We start from the raw sequence: 14307 nt of genomic DNA, 5'->3' as shown, positions 1-14307 counted from the left end.
TTGGGCGACGAATAAATGTGTTTGTCGCGCAGTGCGCTGTCTGAATGCGTTCAAACCTTCCAATTTATTGCTCATTAATGATGCATTTTGCGCGACGGCTTATAGTTTTGCGCAACGACTATTTCGTCGCGCAAAGTTGTCCTAGTGCTATATAAACACAGTTTTAGGTCTTAACTTAGGGGAACAATTTTGGGCAGTGAGGTTAATATTTGCAGTAATTATTAGGGTTCTTAATTGGGGTTAGATTTAGGTCTTAACTTAGGGGAACAATTTTGGGCAGTGAGGTTAGATTAGGTTTTCTTAAATTGGGGGTTAGGTTTAGGGTGCTTCACTGGGGGTTAGATTAGGGTTCTTAAATTAGGGGTTTTTTAATTTCAAGTATAGGGTTCGAATTAGGGGGTTTTCTAATTTAAGTACAGGGTTCTTAAATTAAGGATTTGCATTGTTGATTGCCATGATTTGTTGATATATAATGGGGTATTACCCTTTGTTGTTGCCTTATTAATATGATAGACTCGATTGTGTTGCTTGTTTAATTCGGCCTCCCAATTTTGAAGTTACATTTACGTTTTGATATGAATCTTTCTTTTTTGCACAGTAATTTGAATTCCTCCATTATAGTTTAGATTATATATATATATATATATATATATATGATTTTCATGAGAGGTATTAGCAAACTTCTTTTGCTGCAAATCACAGAGCACATGAACTTTGTTATGATGGGAATGTTTCAATTATTTTCATATTTCTGCATCTCCAAAATCATTGAATCTGCCCATATGCATTCAAAAAATGCTTTTGACCAGCCAATGGACTGGAATTCCCATATGTTTATTTCAGTTAACAAGTTAATTTGAAATCAAATCAACAATTAGCAATCCTTTTGTAGCCATTGAAGTAGTAAGCATGTGAAAACAGAATCAAAATCTTTGTGTACTAAACAAATTGATTGCCAATTTTGTAGATGTCTCACCTCATTAGAACCCGGAGGCCGATGACTTCTACACCTAGTCCGACGGCTACATCTAGTCCAACGACTATACCTACGACTGCCGCCACTGCTCAGGCAGAGATGGACCATAGGCCGGTCAATCCGATTCACTCAGATGGTCCTCCAGTCCCACAGGCGCAGGCATCGTCGACTTCTTCGATGGCGTTACCTATTAACGCCAGATGAAATCACCGACGCCCCCATACTGTGGACCAGATGTCGCCATCGAGATCCACAACCGATGCCTCCGGTACACGGCCAGGTATACAATCCTAATTCACTCCCTCATTTCCTTGTTTACTAAGTTTTTTTATTTTAGGTTCAATTTGTTGTGTCATGTAAAGATTAAAAAATTTTCATCGTTCCGAACCTTTTATTAAACTGTTGTGATCATTAGTTGGATATGTATATTGTTTATGTTATTTTCAGGGTTTTGGGAAATGTTTTAATTATAGGGGAGGTTATGCCGAAATTTTAGTAGGATTTGTTATTAGTTATGGGTTAATGATTTTTTTTTTCATCTCTTTGCAATGAAGAAAAACACCCGGGGACCTTGTCGGCAATTGAAGACGGGGAAGGTCACCCGGGTGACCAACGATGGTATCCCAATTGGATACGATGAGCGACATCGGGTAGCACCATAGTGCATTGGCCCACAACATTGGGCATGTCGTGCGGACCTTTTGCCTTATGTTGTGGAAGTCTTGGAAGGCGATGCCGGAGGAGACGAAGATTACAATGCGCAATCAATTGTCCGTAAATAGCATCGCCTTTTTAATGCTTTTCATGTAAAATTTATATATTTATATGTATTACTGTCTTTTATTACTAATGTTTTCAAAATATTTGTTATATTGCAGACAAACTACAATTTGGAGCACATGGACGATGACAAGTTCACGTATGTCAATCGACTCTTCTCTGAACGCTACAAGCAGTGGAAAAGTGACATGCACCAATGGTTCCAGGAATTTGATGATCCGCAGGTCGCTCTTGAGGAGGGATGTCCGAAGGAGTTGGAGGACCGACAAGATAGTTGGGTTTGGCTTTGCGGTCATTTTAAGGACCCGACATATATGGTGCGTTTTTAATGATGACTTCTTTCATTTTACTTTTTTTATTTTTTAATAATGTTTATTATTAATTTTTTTAATTTTCTTTAACTATTACAACTAATACGTTTATTACAACTAATACGTTAATTTTCTTAATTTTCGTAGTTTTGTTCCTTTTTTTTTAACTTTATATTTGTACGTACATTTTTATTTATATTATAAAGAAAAAAAATTATTCATTAATTTGCTTTTTTTTTCTTTCTCATTAGTATGAAATCTGTTTTTTTCTTTCCTTTTATTCTATTTTTTTATTAAAAATTACACGTGCGCGACGACGAAATGTCGTCGCGCAAAATTAAGCACGTCTTACTCTTCGTCGCGCATTACCACGTGCCTACTATAGATTTCATCGTGCAAAAAGTTTTGAGACAAATTACCCACAAACGCACTTGTACTCGTTTATATCGTACAACGAAAACCTTTATTCGTATAACTTTCGCGCGACGACTAGTAAAGCGTCGTGCAATTGTTAAGACGCGTGACAAATTTGAAGATGTTCGTCGCGCAATGTCTTTTTTCACGAGCTTTGCGCGACAAAATATGCGTGACGATTTTCAGGTCGCCATAGTTTATGTGCGACCAAATAATTCTTTGCGCGACAAAATGTCCCTAGTCGCGCAAACTGTTTAATTTAGTAGTGAGTAGAGGTTACCCTTTTATAGAGCCAAAGTTAGAGGAACTTTGCTGAGCTAGCCAAAGTGGGATTAAATGAGATTAATGTGGTGTTGCCATTTGTCACGTTGTGATTGGTCTCATTAGTTGGAGGAAAATCTCTCATTAATTATGGGGATAGTAAATGACTGAATGCCACTGTCATAGCCCTTCGCTTGTTTTGGGGTTAGTTCGTGTGCTTTAGTAGGTTCATGATGTTTTATAGTTGACTGATACTCAGTCGTTTCAGAGTCCATTAAATATGATACAAACAGATCTCATTATAAACAAGTTGAAATCTTTACTAAAATTTCAACTGCTTCTTCAAAAGTGTTTCCTAAATAATGGAAGATGGAGTTGGTTTTATTTTAGATGTAGGAGAGTTAAAAGAAGGAAGCGCCATTCAATATTTATAGTTGAAAGATTATTTGTTAGTGTCATATCTCGAAAGTGGATGTTTTAAACTTTTCACGCTTTTCGGAGGGATTCTACTTTCATTGGCGTGTTACTTTTGGGCTCGTAATATATGAGTTTGGAGAAAATCATGAGTCATGCGGTCCTATAAAAGGTGTTCCTTTCCCCCACAAAAATGGCTTAAGCCAACTTTTGTAGAAATCCATTAAAGCAATTCTCCACAAAAGTAGCTTGAGTTATCTTTCATAGAAATCCATAAAAAATGCACTACTAATAAATGGTGTTCTTTATTGTCTGTCTTTTGAGGTTTCAAGGGTGTTATGTTCTCTGTTTGTACCAAACTTGACCAATCTCGAAACTACTGAGCACCGGTCAACGTTATACCGTTAAGGACCCAGAAGAGTTTCCTTCCAACTAAGAGGCCAATCACAGAGCGACACGTGTCGATATCAGAAGCCAATCATAGCGCGACACGTGTCAACATCATAAGCCAATCACAACACGATACGGGTCAATGTCAGAATGAAACTAGAAACTCTCTTCTATAAATAGAGATCATTCTCTCACAATATTTCCTAATGTCATTTGTACTAAATCATTCACTAGTACTCACTAAAGGAGAGCTTGAACCTATGTACTTGTGTAAACCATTCACAATTAATGAGAACTCCTCTACTCCGTGGACGTAGCCAATCTGGGTGAACCACGTACATCTTGTGTTTGCTTCCCTACCCCTATCCATTTACTTACTTATCCACACTAGTGACCAGAGCAATCTAGCGAAGGTCACCAACTTAACACTTTCGGTTATACCAAAGTCCTCGCTGATTTTGTGCATCAACATTTGGTGCCGTCTGTGGGAAACGACATTTATTCCCACTTTATTCAGCTTTGTCAAGCTGGTTTCCACCATTCGTACACTCTCTTTTGACCAGGCATCCTTCTCCAACATGGGGAGCGAAGGAAGCCACAGCACACAGAATGACACCCCTCTTGCACCTAGTGCGAAGCAACGAAAGAAGGAAGGAAAAATGGTTGCTCTTCAAGCTAAGGTCGATGAGCTAGAAGCTCAGAACAACAAGATAGTTGCTTCGACCCGAAGCAGGAGAAGTGGAGGAAGACACCTCCTTGCAAAAGGGTTGGAAGGATCGAAAGCCGTTTATCGTGACTGCCGAACTTCCTAAAGCAACGTCAAGAGGATCCCCTCCACATATGCTAGAAGATCAATGACCCAAGGGTTTCTGAAAGACTCGGTCCCCTCCCACGACCCAGGCCAGCTGCTAATCTAGGGAAGGAACGACAGGTCCCAGAGGGACATGAAGGTACATGGGACTTTGAGGTATTGCGACAGACTCGCCCTAGAAGTCAGTATGGCGAGTCCAAGGAAAAATCACACACCTTTGCTCAAACTTTCCTACTTCCAAGAGGCGATGGAGACTTACGAAAGAAAATCCCAATGGTACATGACTCTACTCAGAACCCCATTGTCCTACAGCTCATTGAAGAAGTAGACAAGTTAAAGGCCGAACGTCAGGCTGAGATACCTGATTGGAACCAACCCAGGCATGGCCCTTTCACAAGGAGGATTCTCGACACCTTCTTTCAAGTAAAGACAAAACAAAAGCTTAGTTTACAACTCTATACTGGAAGGGAAGACCCAATTGAACACCTTAACCTCTTTGAGTCCATCATGGCATATCGGATGCACACCGACGAGGAACGATGTCTTCTCTTCCCCTCCACCCTCTCTGACGGAGCTCTAAACTGGTATAACTGTCTTCCACCTGAGACAGTAGACTTATTTGAGGAACTGAGAAAACTGTTTGTCTCTCAACACATCTTCCAGACCGATCGCTTGGATTCTGCAGATGACTTGTACACTATTCGCCAGAAGCCGGACGAGTCACAACGAAAGTATGCCGGTCGTTTCAGCCACGAGTATTCTCGCTGCGCTGAGGCAGATGACAAGACCGCCCTCAAGGCCTTCACGGCAGGCCTAAGTGATTGTTTCTTCAAGTACATGATCAATGCCAACACTTAGAAGACTTACTCTGAGGTGATGGTACATGCTAACAACCATGCCTCTACCGAGGCAAGGACATATCAAGGGAAACCCCCACAACCACCCCTTATCAGCAAGTAAGGAGTGGAAGCCAAATCCAACTAAATGAAAAGACCTCGACCTTCCAAACGGTAGCGGTGCCTCCCCCTGCCTTACTTTATACTTTGCCAAGTCAACAGACATATTAATCTCAGGGCAAAAGGAAAGATTTATATCCTCACAAGTCTCATTTTAGTAAAAGGAGTAAGGGACACTATCACGATAACCAACGGTATCGCCATGATAATCCCCGACTCTAGGAAGTCAACACAGTGGGTTAAGCACGTGTCAGGACAGCCCCTACCCTGAGGTATGAGGCATACACACCTTTGAACGCCACATGCGTGGCCTTTTACCCCAGCATAGCACACTTGATACCGAAGCCAAAGCCGAGGCACCCGGAATACAAGCCCACGAAGAACACGAGCATGTTTTGTTGCTACCACGAGCATAACAGCCATGACGGAGAGAAGTGTATCACCCTTCGTGATCATATTGAAGTTTTGGCACGTGAAGGAAAAATTGATCAATTCCTCATTCACCCTCCAAGGGGTAACCATAACCAACGGCAGGTAAATATGATATATTCCATAAGTGGTGGCACACCCATATCTAAATCTTCCAACAAGGCCATGAAAAACAGTGAACGAGCTTTAGGGTCTGGCCACCAAGTGTTTCACGTGGAAGACATCAGGGGAGGTAAGTATCAAAAGCCTAACTGGGATCCAATATGTTTCTACCCTGAGGAAGAAAGAGGTAACATCTACCCTCACAACGACCCATTGATCGTGGAAGCTCACATAGCCAACTTTAAAGTACGACGAATCTTGGTAGACACGGGGGTTTCGGTCAATATCATGTTTGCTGAAGCTTTCAGGGCACTTAATGTAGCTGAACACTTGCTCGACCGCTCGATTTCTCCTCTGATAAGCTTTTCCGGTGATATCGTGCAACCTTTGGGGAGCATACACTTACCTTTCACCATTGGTACAGGCCCTTACATAGCTACCATTACCGCTAACTTCCTGGTGGTTGATTGCCCAATGGCATACAATGTCATATTTGGACGCACAGGCATCAATGATCTCAAGGCCATGGTATCCACACATATGTTGTTGATGAAATTTCCAACCCCCTATGGCAATGGTTACATCAGAGGAGATCAACTTAGTGCACGATCATGTTACAACACGTCGGTCAAGCAACAACACCTGCATGTGCCCAAGGAAACCCTTTTTGTACATGACCAAGTTATAAAGACCAGCCCAGACAAAGCCAACTTGGATCTTCATTGTGGCAATAGTCAACCCGACAATCTTCAAAATGACTTTTTCACCCAGCAAGCACAACCCGCTGAAGAGTTGGAGAAGGTCTCTATCTCAAAAGATTATTCGGATCGCATGGTAAAGATTGGTACCACCTTGTCACCACCCATTCGGTTGGCATTGATCTCTTTTTTGCAAGAGAACACTGAGGTCTTCGCCTGGTCATACGAGGACATGCCAGGCATCTCTCCCGATATAATCTGTTATCGCTTAAGTATTGACCCTAAGACCAAGCCAATGAGACAGAAGTGAAGATCTTATTACGCTGAACGGTACGAGGTAATGAAGGCAGAAGTTGAAAAACTCAAAGGCATAGGCTTCGTCCGCGAAGTCAATTATCCAACGTGGGTAGCAAATGTTGTCCTTGTTAAAAAGAATCCGACCAAGGAAAGTCTCCTGCTCCAAAAGGTCTTGTGGAGAATGTGTGTCGATTACACCGACCTAAACAAATGATGCCCGAAAGATAGCTTTCCTCTTCCTCTCATAGATAGACTTATAGACTCTACGGCAGGGTGTGAACTCTTGAGCTTCATGAATGCTCACTCAGGATACAACCAAATCCTCATGAACCCTCCGGACCAAGAACACACATCTTTCACTACTGACAGAGGACTATATTGCTATAAAGTCATGCCCTTTGACCTAAAGAATGCAAGAGCGACTTATCAGAGACTGGTCAATTCAATGTTTACCGAACAGATTGGGAAGAACATGGAAGTTTACGTTGATGATATGCTAGTCAAGAGCAAACATGTTGACCAACACATCACCAACCTATCTGAAACTTTCACCATTTTGAAGAGGTATCGAATGAGGTTGAACCCCAACAAATATGCCTTCGGCGTAGGCTCTGGCAAATTCTTAGGCTTCATGATAAGCCAACGAGGCATTGAGGCTAATCCTGAAAAGATCAACGCAATCATAGACATGAAGGAACGGTATGGTAACTTCAAAAGACATCCAGAGCCTTACTGGCAAGGTGGCAGCCTTAACTAGGTTCATCTCTAAGGCCACAGACAGATGTGCTCATTTCTTCAAAGCACTTAAGGGAAGTAAGAAGTACATTACATAGACTGATGAATGTGCTGAGGCATTTAAGAACCTCAAAGACTACATGAGTAAAGCCCCTTTGCTCTCCAAACTTAAGGTTGGTGACACTCTCATTATCTATCTGTTGGTATCGGCTTCAGCAGTAAGTTCCATTCTCATTCGAAATGATGGTAATGTCGAACGACCTGTCTACTACGCTAGCAAGGCCTTACAAGATGCAGAGACACGATACTCTAACATTGAGAAATTGGCTCTAGCATTGGTCATGTCTGCTCAAAAACTTCGCCCTTACTTTGAAGCACACTCCATCATCGTGCTTACCAATCATCATCTTCGGCAAATACTCCAAAGTCCTGACACTTCCGACGAATGATCAAATGGGCGATAGCATTGGGTGAGTTTGACATCTCCTACCAACCAAAGCCAGCTAAGAAGGGCTAAGCAGTGGCAGACTTCATCGCCGACTTGACATATCCTGTTGCCATTGTTTCTACGCCTAAAGAAGTGGTTTTATTACCCGCGGAAGCTTAGAAAATAGAACCAACAACCCCAGCATGGAGTTTATATGTTGATGGCTCGTCTAACTAACAGGGTTGTGGAGTAGGACTAGTCCTTACGACCCCTGACAAAGTGGCGATGGAGTATGCCCTTCTTTTCAAATTCAAGGCGTCGAACAATGAGGTTGAATATGAAGCCCTCATAGCAGGCTTACGTTTGGCCAAACACCTTGGGGTTAAACAAATTGATATCTTCAGTGACTCCTAATTGGTGGTTAACTAGGTCACCAACAACTTTGACGCTAATGATAGTTCCATGGCAGCATATATGGCACAAACACAATTGTTGCTCAAGCACTTCCACTACCAGATCACCCAAATTCCTCGAGCGGCAAACAGCCATGCAGATGCTTTGGCTCGCCTCGCCTCAGCGGTGGAAAACAAGATTGGGAGAAAAATTCAGGTCGAATTTGTTGGCAGCACCAAGCACCATGGTCGCGAAAGTGTGCAACTTACAACAAGGAGATAGTTGGATTACCCCGATTTATAGATTCCTTGCTCATAGCACCCTTCCAAATGACAAAGTCCTAGCTAAGCAGATTCGATACAAGGCTACCCGTTACTTGATCATTAATGACCAACTCTACAATCGGGATTTTAACCTACCATACCTAAGATGCCTTACGCCCGCAAAGGCGGAAACTGTCCTTTGGGAAATACATGAATGAGTCTGCGGAGATCATGCTGAATCTCAATCCCTAACACACAAGGCTTTTTGCCAAGGATATTACTGACCAACACTCCACCAAGATGCCATCAAAATATCCTGTTCATGTGATAAGTGTCAACGCTACGCAACTATTCCTCATTCCCCTACCGAGCCGCTCACTCTTATGATCAGCCCTTGGCCCTTCACCCAATGGGGACTTAATTTAATCGACCCAATACCTGTAGGGAATGGCAAGGTTCACTATGCAATCATTGCAGTTGATTACTTCACAAAGTGGGCCGAAGTAAAACCCTTGGCAACCATTACTAAGGCAAAAATAGAAGACTTCGTATGGAAGAACATCCTTTGCAGATTCGGCATTCCCAATGTGATAGTCACTGACAACGGGCGACAGTTCGACAATAATAAGTTCATGATGTTCTGCTCTAAGTTCAACATCAACTTATGTTTTGCCTTCCCAACTCATCCCCAGTCTAATGGACAAGTTGAAGCCATCAACAAAATAATCAAGCGAACTTTGAAAACCAGCTTGGACAAGGCTAAAGGATGTTGGCCAGAATTTGTACCCCAAGTTCTTTGGTCATACCGCACTTCGTATCGGACATCAACAGGAGAAACCCCATTCTCACTTGCCTTTGGTACAGAGGCAATTGTCCTAGTTGAGCTTGGGCAAGTAACGTTCCGAGTCCAGAACTACGTGCAAAGCGAAAATGACAAACAACTTACCCTCAATTTAAATCTAGTCGAGGAACACAGACAGAAACCAGGCTCACTTGAGGAATGTCGCCTACAAGCAGCGTATCTCCAACTACTATGACTCAAGGGTCAAACCTCGTTCTTTCAAAGTGGGGGATTGGGTATTGAAGAAAAGATTACTCTGCGACATAGTCCCAAGTGAAGGAACACTTAGTCCAAACTGGGATGGACCGTTTGAAGTTGTTGGCATCAGTCGCCCTGGCTCCTACAAGCTTAGAAGCTCCGATGGCAAGACCCTTACCCATCCATGGAACGCTGATCACTTGAAGTACTATTACAAGTAAACTCACATTGTACAAGTGTTAAGCTTCAGCAGTTTGGCATCCTATGTAACGAAGACTATTTGGCATGAATTCAATAAAGAGGTGATTTAGACAACTCGATCCTAATCCTCTTACATTCCTAGCAATGAAACACTCGGGTTCAAAGCTTTAACATGAATGCTTCCAACATGAAACAAAGTCTAAGTATATGTCAACAAGACTATACAAATAAACGAAAAGCTTCACAGTATATTCGTTCAATCATACATTCCAACACATTCATACATAAACCAACTGTGCTTTGAAAGGGTTCAACATATTTTGTGTCATTCGACACTTGCTACAATGTGCCTAGACACCTTGCCCTTATTCTCACCAACCAGGTGATGAAATGTGAAAAAGGAACTCATCTTCATGCCACCAACTAGGTGATGAAATGTACAACCCGTATTCTCCTTCATGCTACCAACCAGATGATGACATGTACAACCCGTACTCTAATATCATTTGGCAACTTGCCACCCATGCCATCAACCAGGTGAAAAAGGAACTCATCTTCATGCCACTAACCAGGTGATGAAATGTACAACCCGTACTCTCATTCAAGCCATCAACCAGGTGATGAAATGTACAACTCGTACTCTAATATCATTTGGCAACTTGCCATTCATGCCACCAACCAACCAGGTGATGAAATGTACAACCCGTACTCTAATATCATTTGGAAACTTGCCATTCATGCCACCAACCAGGTGAAGAAGGAACTCATCTTCATGCCACCAACCAGGTGATGAAATGTAAAACCTGTATTCTCCTTCATGCCACCAACTAGGTGATGAAATGTACAACCCGTACTCTAATATCATTTGGCAACTTGCCATTCATGCCACCAACCAGGGGAAGAAGGAACTCACTTTCGTGCCACCAACCAAGTGATGAAAGCAACTCACAATTCATTCCACCTACCAGAAGACGAGTGGTACAACTTGTACATGTGAGCTCCTAGCATTCACAAATAATCAAAAACCCTCAAGCTTGACAACTCAACTAGAGGAGCACTTATGCCCAACAAGAGTTATAGTCACCAACAAAGTCTTATTGCAAGCTAACAACAACTTCAGTGCATGGCATACGAAGATCAAGCTATTCAGCCATTTTGCATTTGCTTCAAACATTTCCCCTCTGTAACAATGCAAACACTACAACTCGTAGAAAGCTTCACACACTCTTGATCAATACAGTGTGAAGCAAAACCAATTTATGGTGCCAACAAAAGCTTCATCAAATGAGTTCAACCACAATTCTCAAAAGCTTCACACACTCTTGATCAAAACAGTGTGAAGCAAAACCAATTTATGGTGTCAACAAAAGTTTCATCAATGGAGGGCAACTACAATTCTCAAACCTTCGAAGCAAATTCAATTTGTATGGTTCATCCAAATCTTCGACTACTACAAGGTGTGGCTTGCATCACAATCTCTTACTCAACAGTGTGGAAGCAAAATTTGTATATGTTGTCTCTTCCACATTTTCAAATTTGTAGTTTCCCAAAAAAAAAAAAAAAAGCTTCATTAATGGAGGACAACTACAAATTCTCAAAAGCTTCACACTATCTTGATCAAGATAGTGTGAAGCAAAATCAATTCATGGTACCCAAAAAAAGCTTCAACTCCAAAGCTTCACCTACAAAGCTTCAACACAAAAGCTTCACCAACAAAAGCTTCATCAATGGAGAACAACTACAAATTCTCAAAAGCTTCACACTATCTTGATCAAGATAGTGTGAAGCAAAATCAATTCATGGTACCCAACGAAAGCTTCAACTCCAAAGCTTCACCTACAAAGCTTCAACTCCAAAGCTTCACCTACAAAAGTTTCAACACAAAAGCTTCACCCACAAAAGCTTCAACACAAAAGCTTCACCAATAAAAGCTTCATCAATGGAGGACAACTACAAATTCTCAAAAGCTTCACACTATCTTGATCAAGATAGTGTGAAGCAAAATCAATTCATGGTACCCAACAGAAGCTTCAACTCCAAAGCTTGACCTACAAAAGCTTAACCCACAAAAGCTTGACCCACAAAAGCTTCACCTACAAAAGCTTAACCCACAAAAGCTTGACCCACAAAACTTCACCCACAAAAGCTTCACCTACAAAACTTTAACACAAAAGCTTGACCTACAAAAGCTTCACACTATCTTGATCAAGATAGTATGAAGCAAAATCAATTCATGGTGTCCAACAAAGCTTGACCTACAAAAGCTTCACCCACAAAAGCTTGACCTATAAAAGCTTGAGCCACAAAAGCTTGACCTACAAAAGCTTGATCCACAAAAGCTTCACCTACAAAAGCTTGACCCACAAAAGCTTCACCTACAAAACTTCAAAACAAAAGTTTCATCTACAAAAGCTTCACACTATCTTGATCAAGATAGTGTGAAGCAAAATCAATTCATGGTGCCCAACAAAGCTTCCACCTTAAAGCTTCACCTACATAACTTCAACACCAAAGCTTCACCTATAAAGCTTAATATATATATATATATATATATATATATATATATATATATTTTTTTTTTTTTCGGAAATCCAAAAATTCGAAAAATTCGAAGAAAAAAAAATTGAAAATTCGAAAAAAAAAATTTCGAAATTTCGAAAATTCGAAAGAAAAAAAAACATCGAAAAAAAAATTGCCTAGGCCTCCTCTTCTTTGGGCCTAACAACTTTCATAACAAATATATATGAATAAGGAGTTTTGGGCTACCACTTAGAAAGGAAATGCCTCATTCGTCAACTCACTCGACTGGAGACTTGGGGGACTCCTACCATATGCTACTGCACCTTGATACTCAGAAGTCTCACGACCACTCAGTGACTTGAATTTTTCAAGTCTCCAACCGAGAAGTTTTCCTCACTCGGGAAATTAAGGGAGCACTACCTCAACATACATGTTTCACTCTTAAAGCTTCAACATACAAGCTTCAACAAAAGAACAAATTCAAAGAATTTAGTGAAGAAGGCCTTGGTGTATTTAACACAATACGTTGAAATGAAGCAAAGCTTGTTTATTGATATCTCCGATAAGTTACAAATATGTACATATACATGAATCAAAATAAACAAACAAGAGGGAGCCTTCACAAAGGTTGCTCAGGAGAAGTCTCAGCAGTCGGCAGAGCCCCAGAAAGAGGAGGCACCAGAGGGTGATTATTCGGAGGCTCAGTATTAGGCAGAACCACAGAAGGAGGAGGCACCGAAGGTTGATCATTTGGAGCTTCATTACGCAGTACAGCCCCAGAAGACGAAGGCAATAAATGCGTTTGGAACAAACCCACAAACCTATGATAATCAAGTAAAATTTAACCATCAGATTCCTGCAGCTGGTCGAGCTTCCTTTTCATGTTTGTAGCATAGTCATGTGCGAGCCTGTGCAACTGTTTATTCTCATGCTTGAGCCCTCTGATCTCCTGTTTGAGACATATCACTTCAGCCGCCAATGATTCAACTTGGCGAGTTTGAGCAAATAGGCGTTGGGCCATATTAAACACAGAACCTGCACACTGAACATTGAGAGCTAGAGAATCCTTAACAGCCAACTCATCAGACCATTTGGAAAGTAATCTGTTATCTTTGGGAGTGAGAAGGTTCCTGGCCACCACCGTAGCGGTTATATCATTCTTTATCACAGAGTCCCCAACGTTAAGAGGACCAGTAGAGGATAAGAAGGATGGGTGCCATATGTTGTCTTGAGAAGGCATGGCTACCTCTTCACCAAAGTTCAAGTCAAAACGACGGTCGGATGGGCCAAACATTCTCAGAAATGATGAAGGAGAATTGAGGTGCAATAAATCTCTAAAGTAAGGGGAAAATTCCTACAAGCAATAACTCTCTAAATGAACTCCTTGCACACAGTTGGTGCCCTTATAAAAGAAAAGGCAACAGGGTCGTTGGTTCAAAAATCGAAGAGGCACCACTTTCCACAAGCAACATCAGTTCCTCAGGTACCATAGATAACTTTGCCAAATATCTCTGACAAAGTTTAGACACATAAATTTTAAGGTCCAGCTACCCTACTATTACCCACAAAGGTAAATAAACAGTACCACTGCTTGATAACTAGAAAGTCCCAATGTGTGTCAACCTCCAAGCTCCGTGGCAAGGCAGACTAGCAAAAATGCTCAATCTTTACTCACATTCGAGAAAACACTCCCAACAATATTGCTTGCTCAAAAATCGAAGAGGCACCACCCTCCGAATCTCGATAGCCAAACTCCCAACATGATTACTTTCTCAAAAATCGAAGAGACACTGCTCTCCGAATCTTAAGAGTCAAACTCCCAATAGGATTGCTTTCTCAAAAATCGAAAAGGCACCGCTCTTCGAATCTCGAGAGCCAAACTCCCAACAG

At 41.4% G+C, this 14307-nt stretch overlaps 1 long non-coding RNA gene across 1 annotated transcript; it reads left to right on the top strand.

The window, feature by feature from the left end:
• Positions 1 to 497: 497 nt before the first annotated feature.
• Positions 498 to 3889, top strand: LOC114825517 (uncharacterized). Its single transcript, XR_011582475.1, has 4 exons — positions 498 to 1256; positions 1531 to 1746; positions 1855 to 2073; positions 3489 to 3889. It is a non-coding gene; the product is annotated as an uncharacterized lncRNA (long non-coding RNA).
• The last annotated feature ends 10418 nt before the right edge of the window (positions 3890 to 14307 follow it).

Source organism: Malus domestica, chromosome 06 (assembly GCF_042453785.1).
Source record: "Malus domestica chromosome 06, GDT2T_hap1".
In the NCBI taxonomy this organism is placed as follows: Eukaryota; Viridiplantae; Streptophyta; class Magnoliopsida; order Rosales; family Rosaceae; genus Malus; species Malus domestica.
The sequence above is the reverse complement of the archived record's forward strand: the minus strand, read 5'-3'. Positions and strand labels throughout refer to the sequence as shown.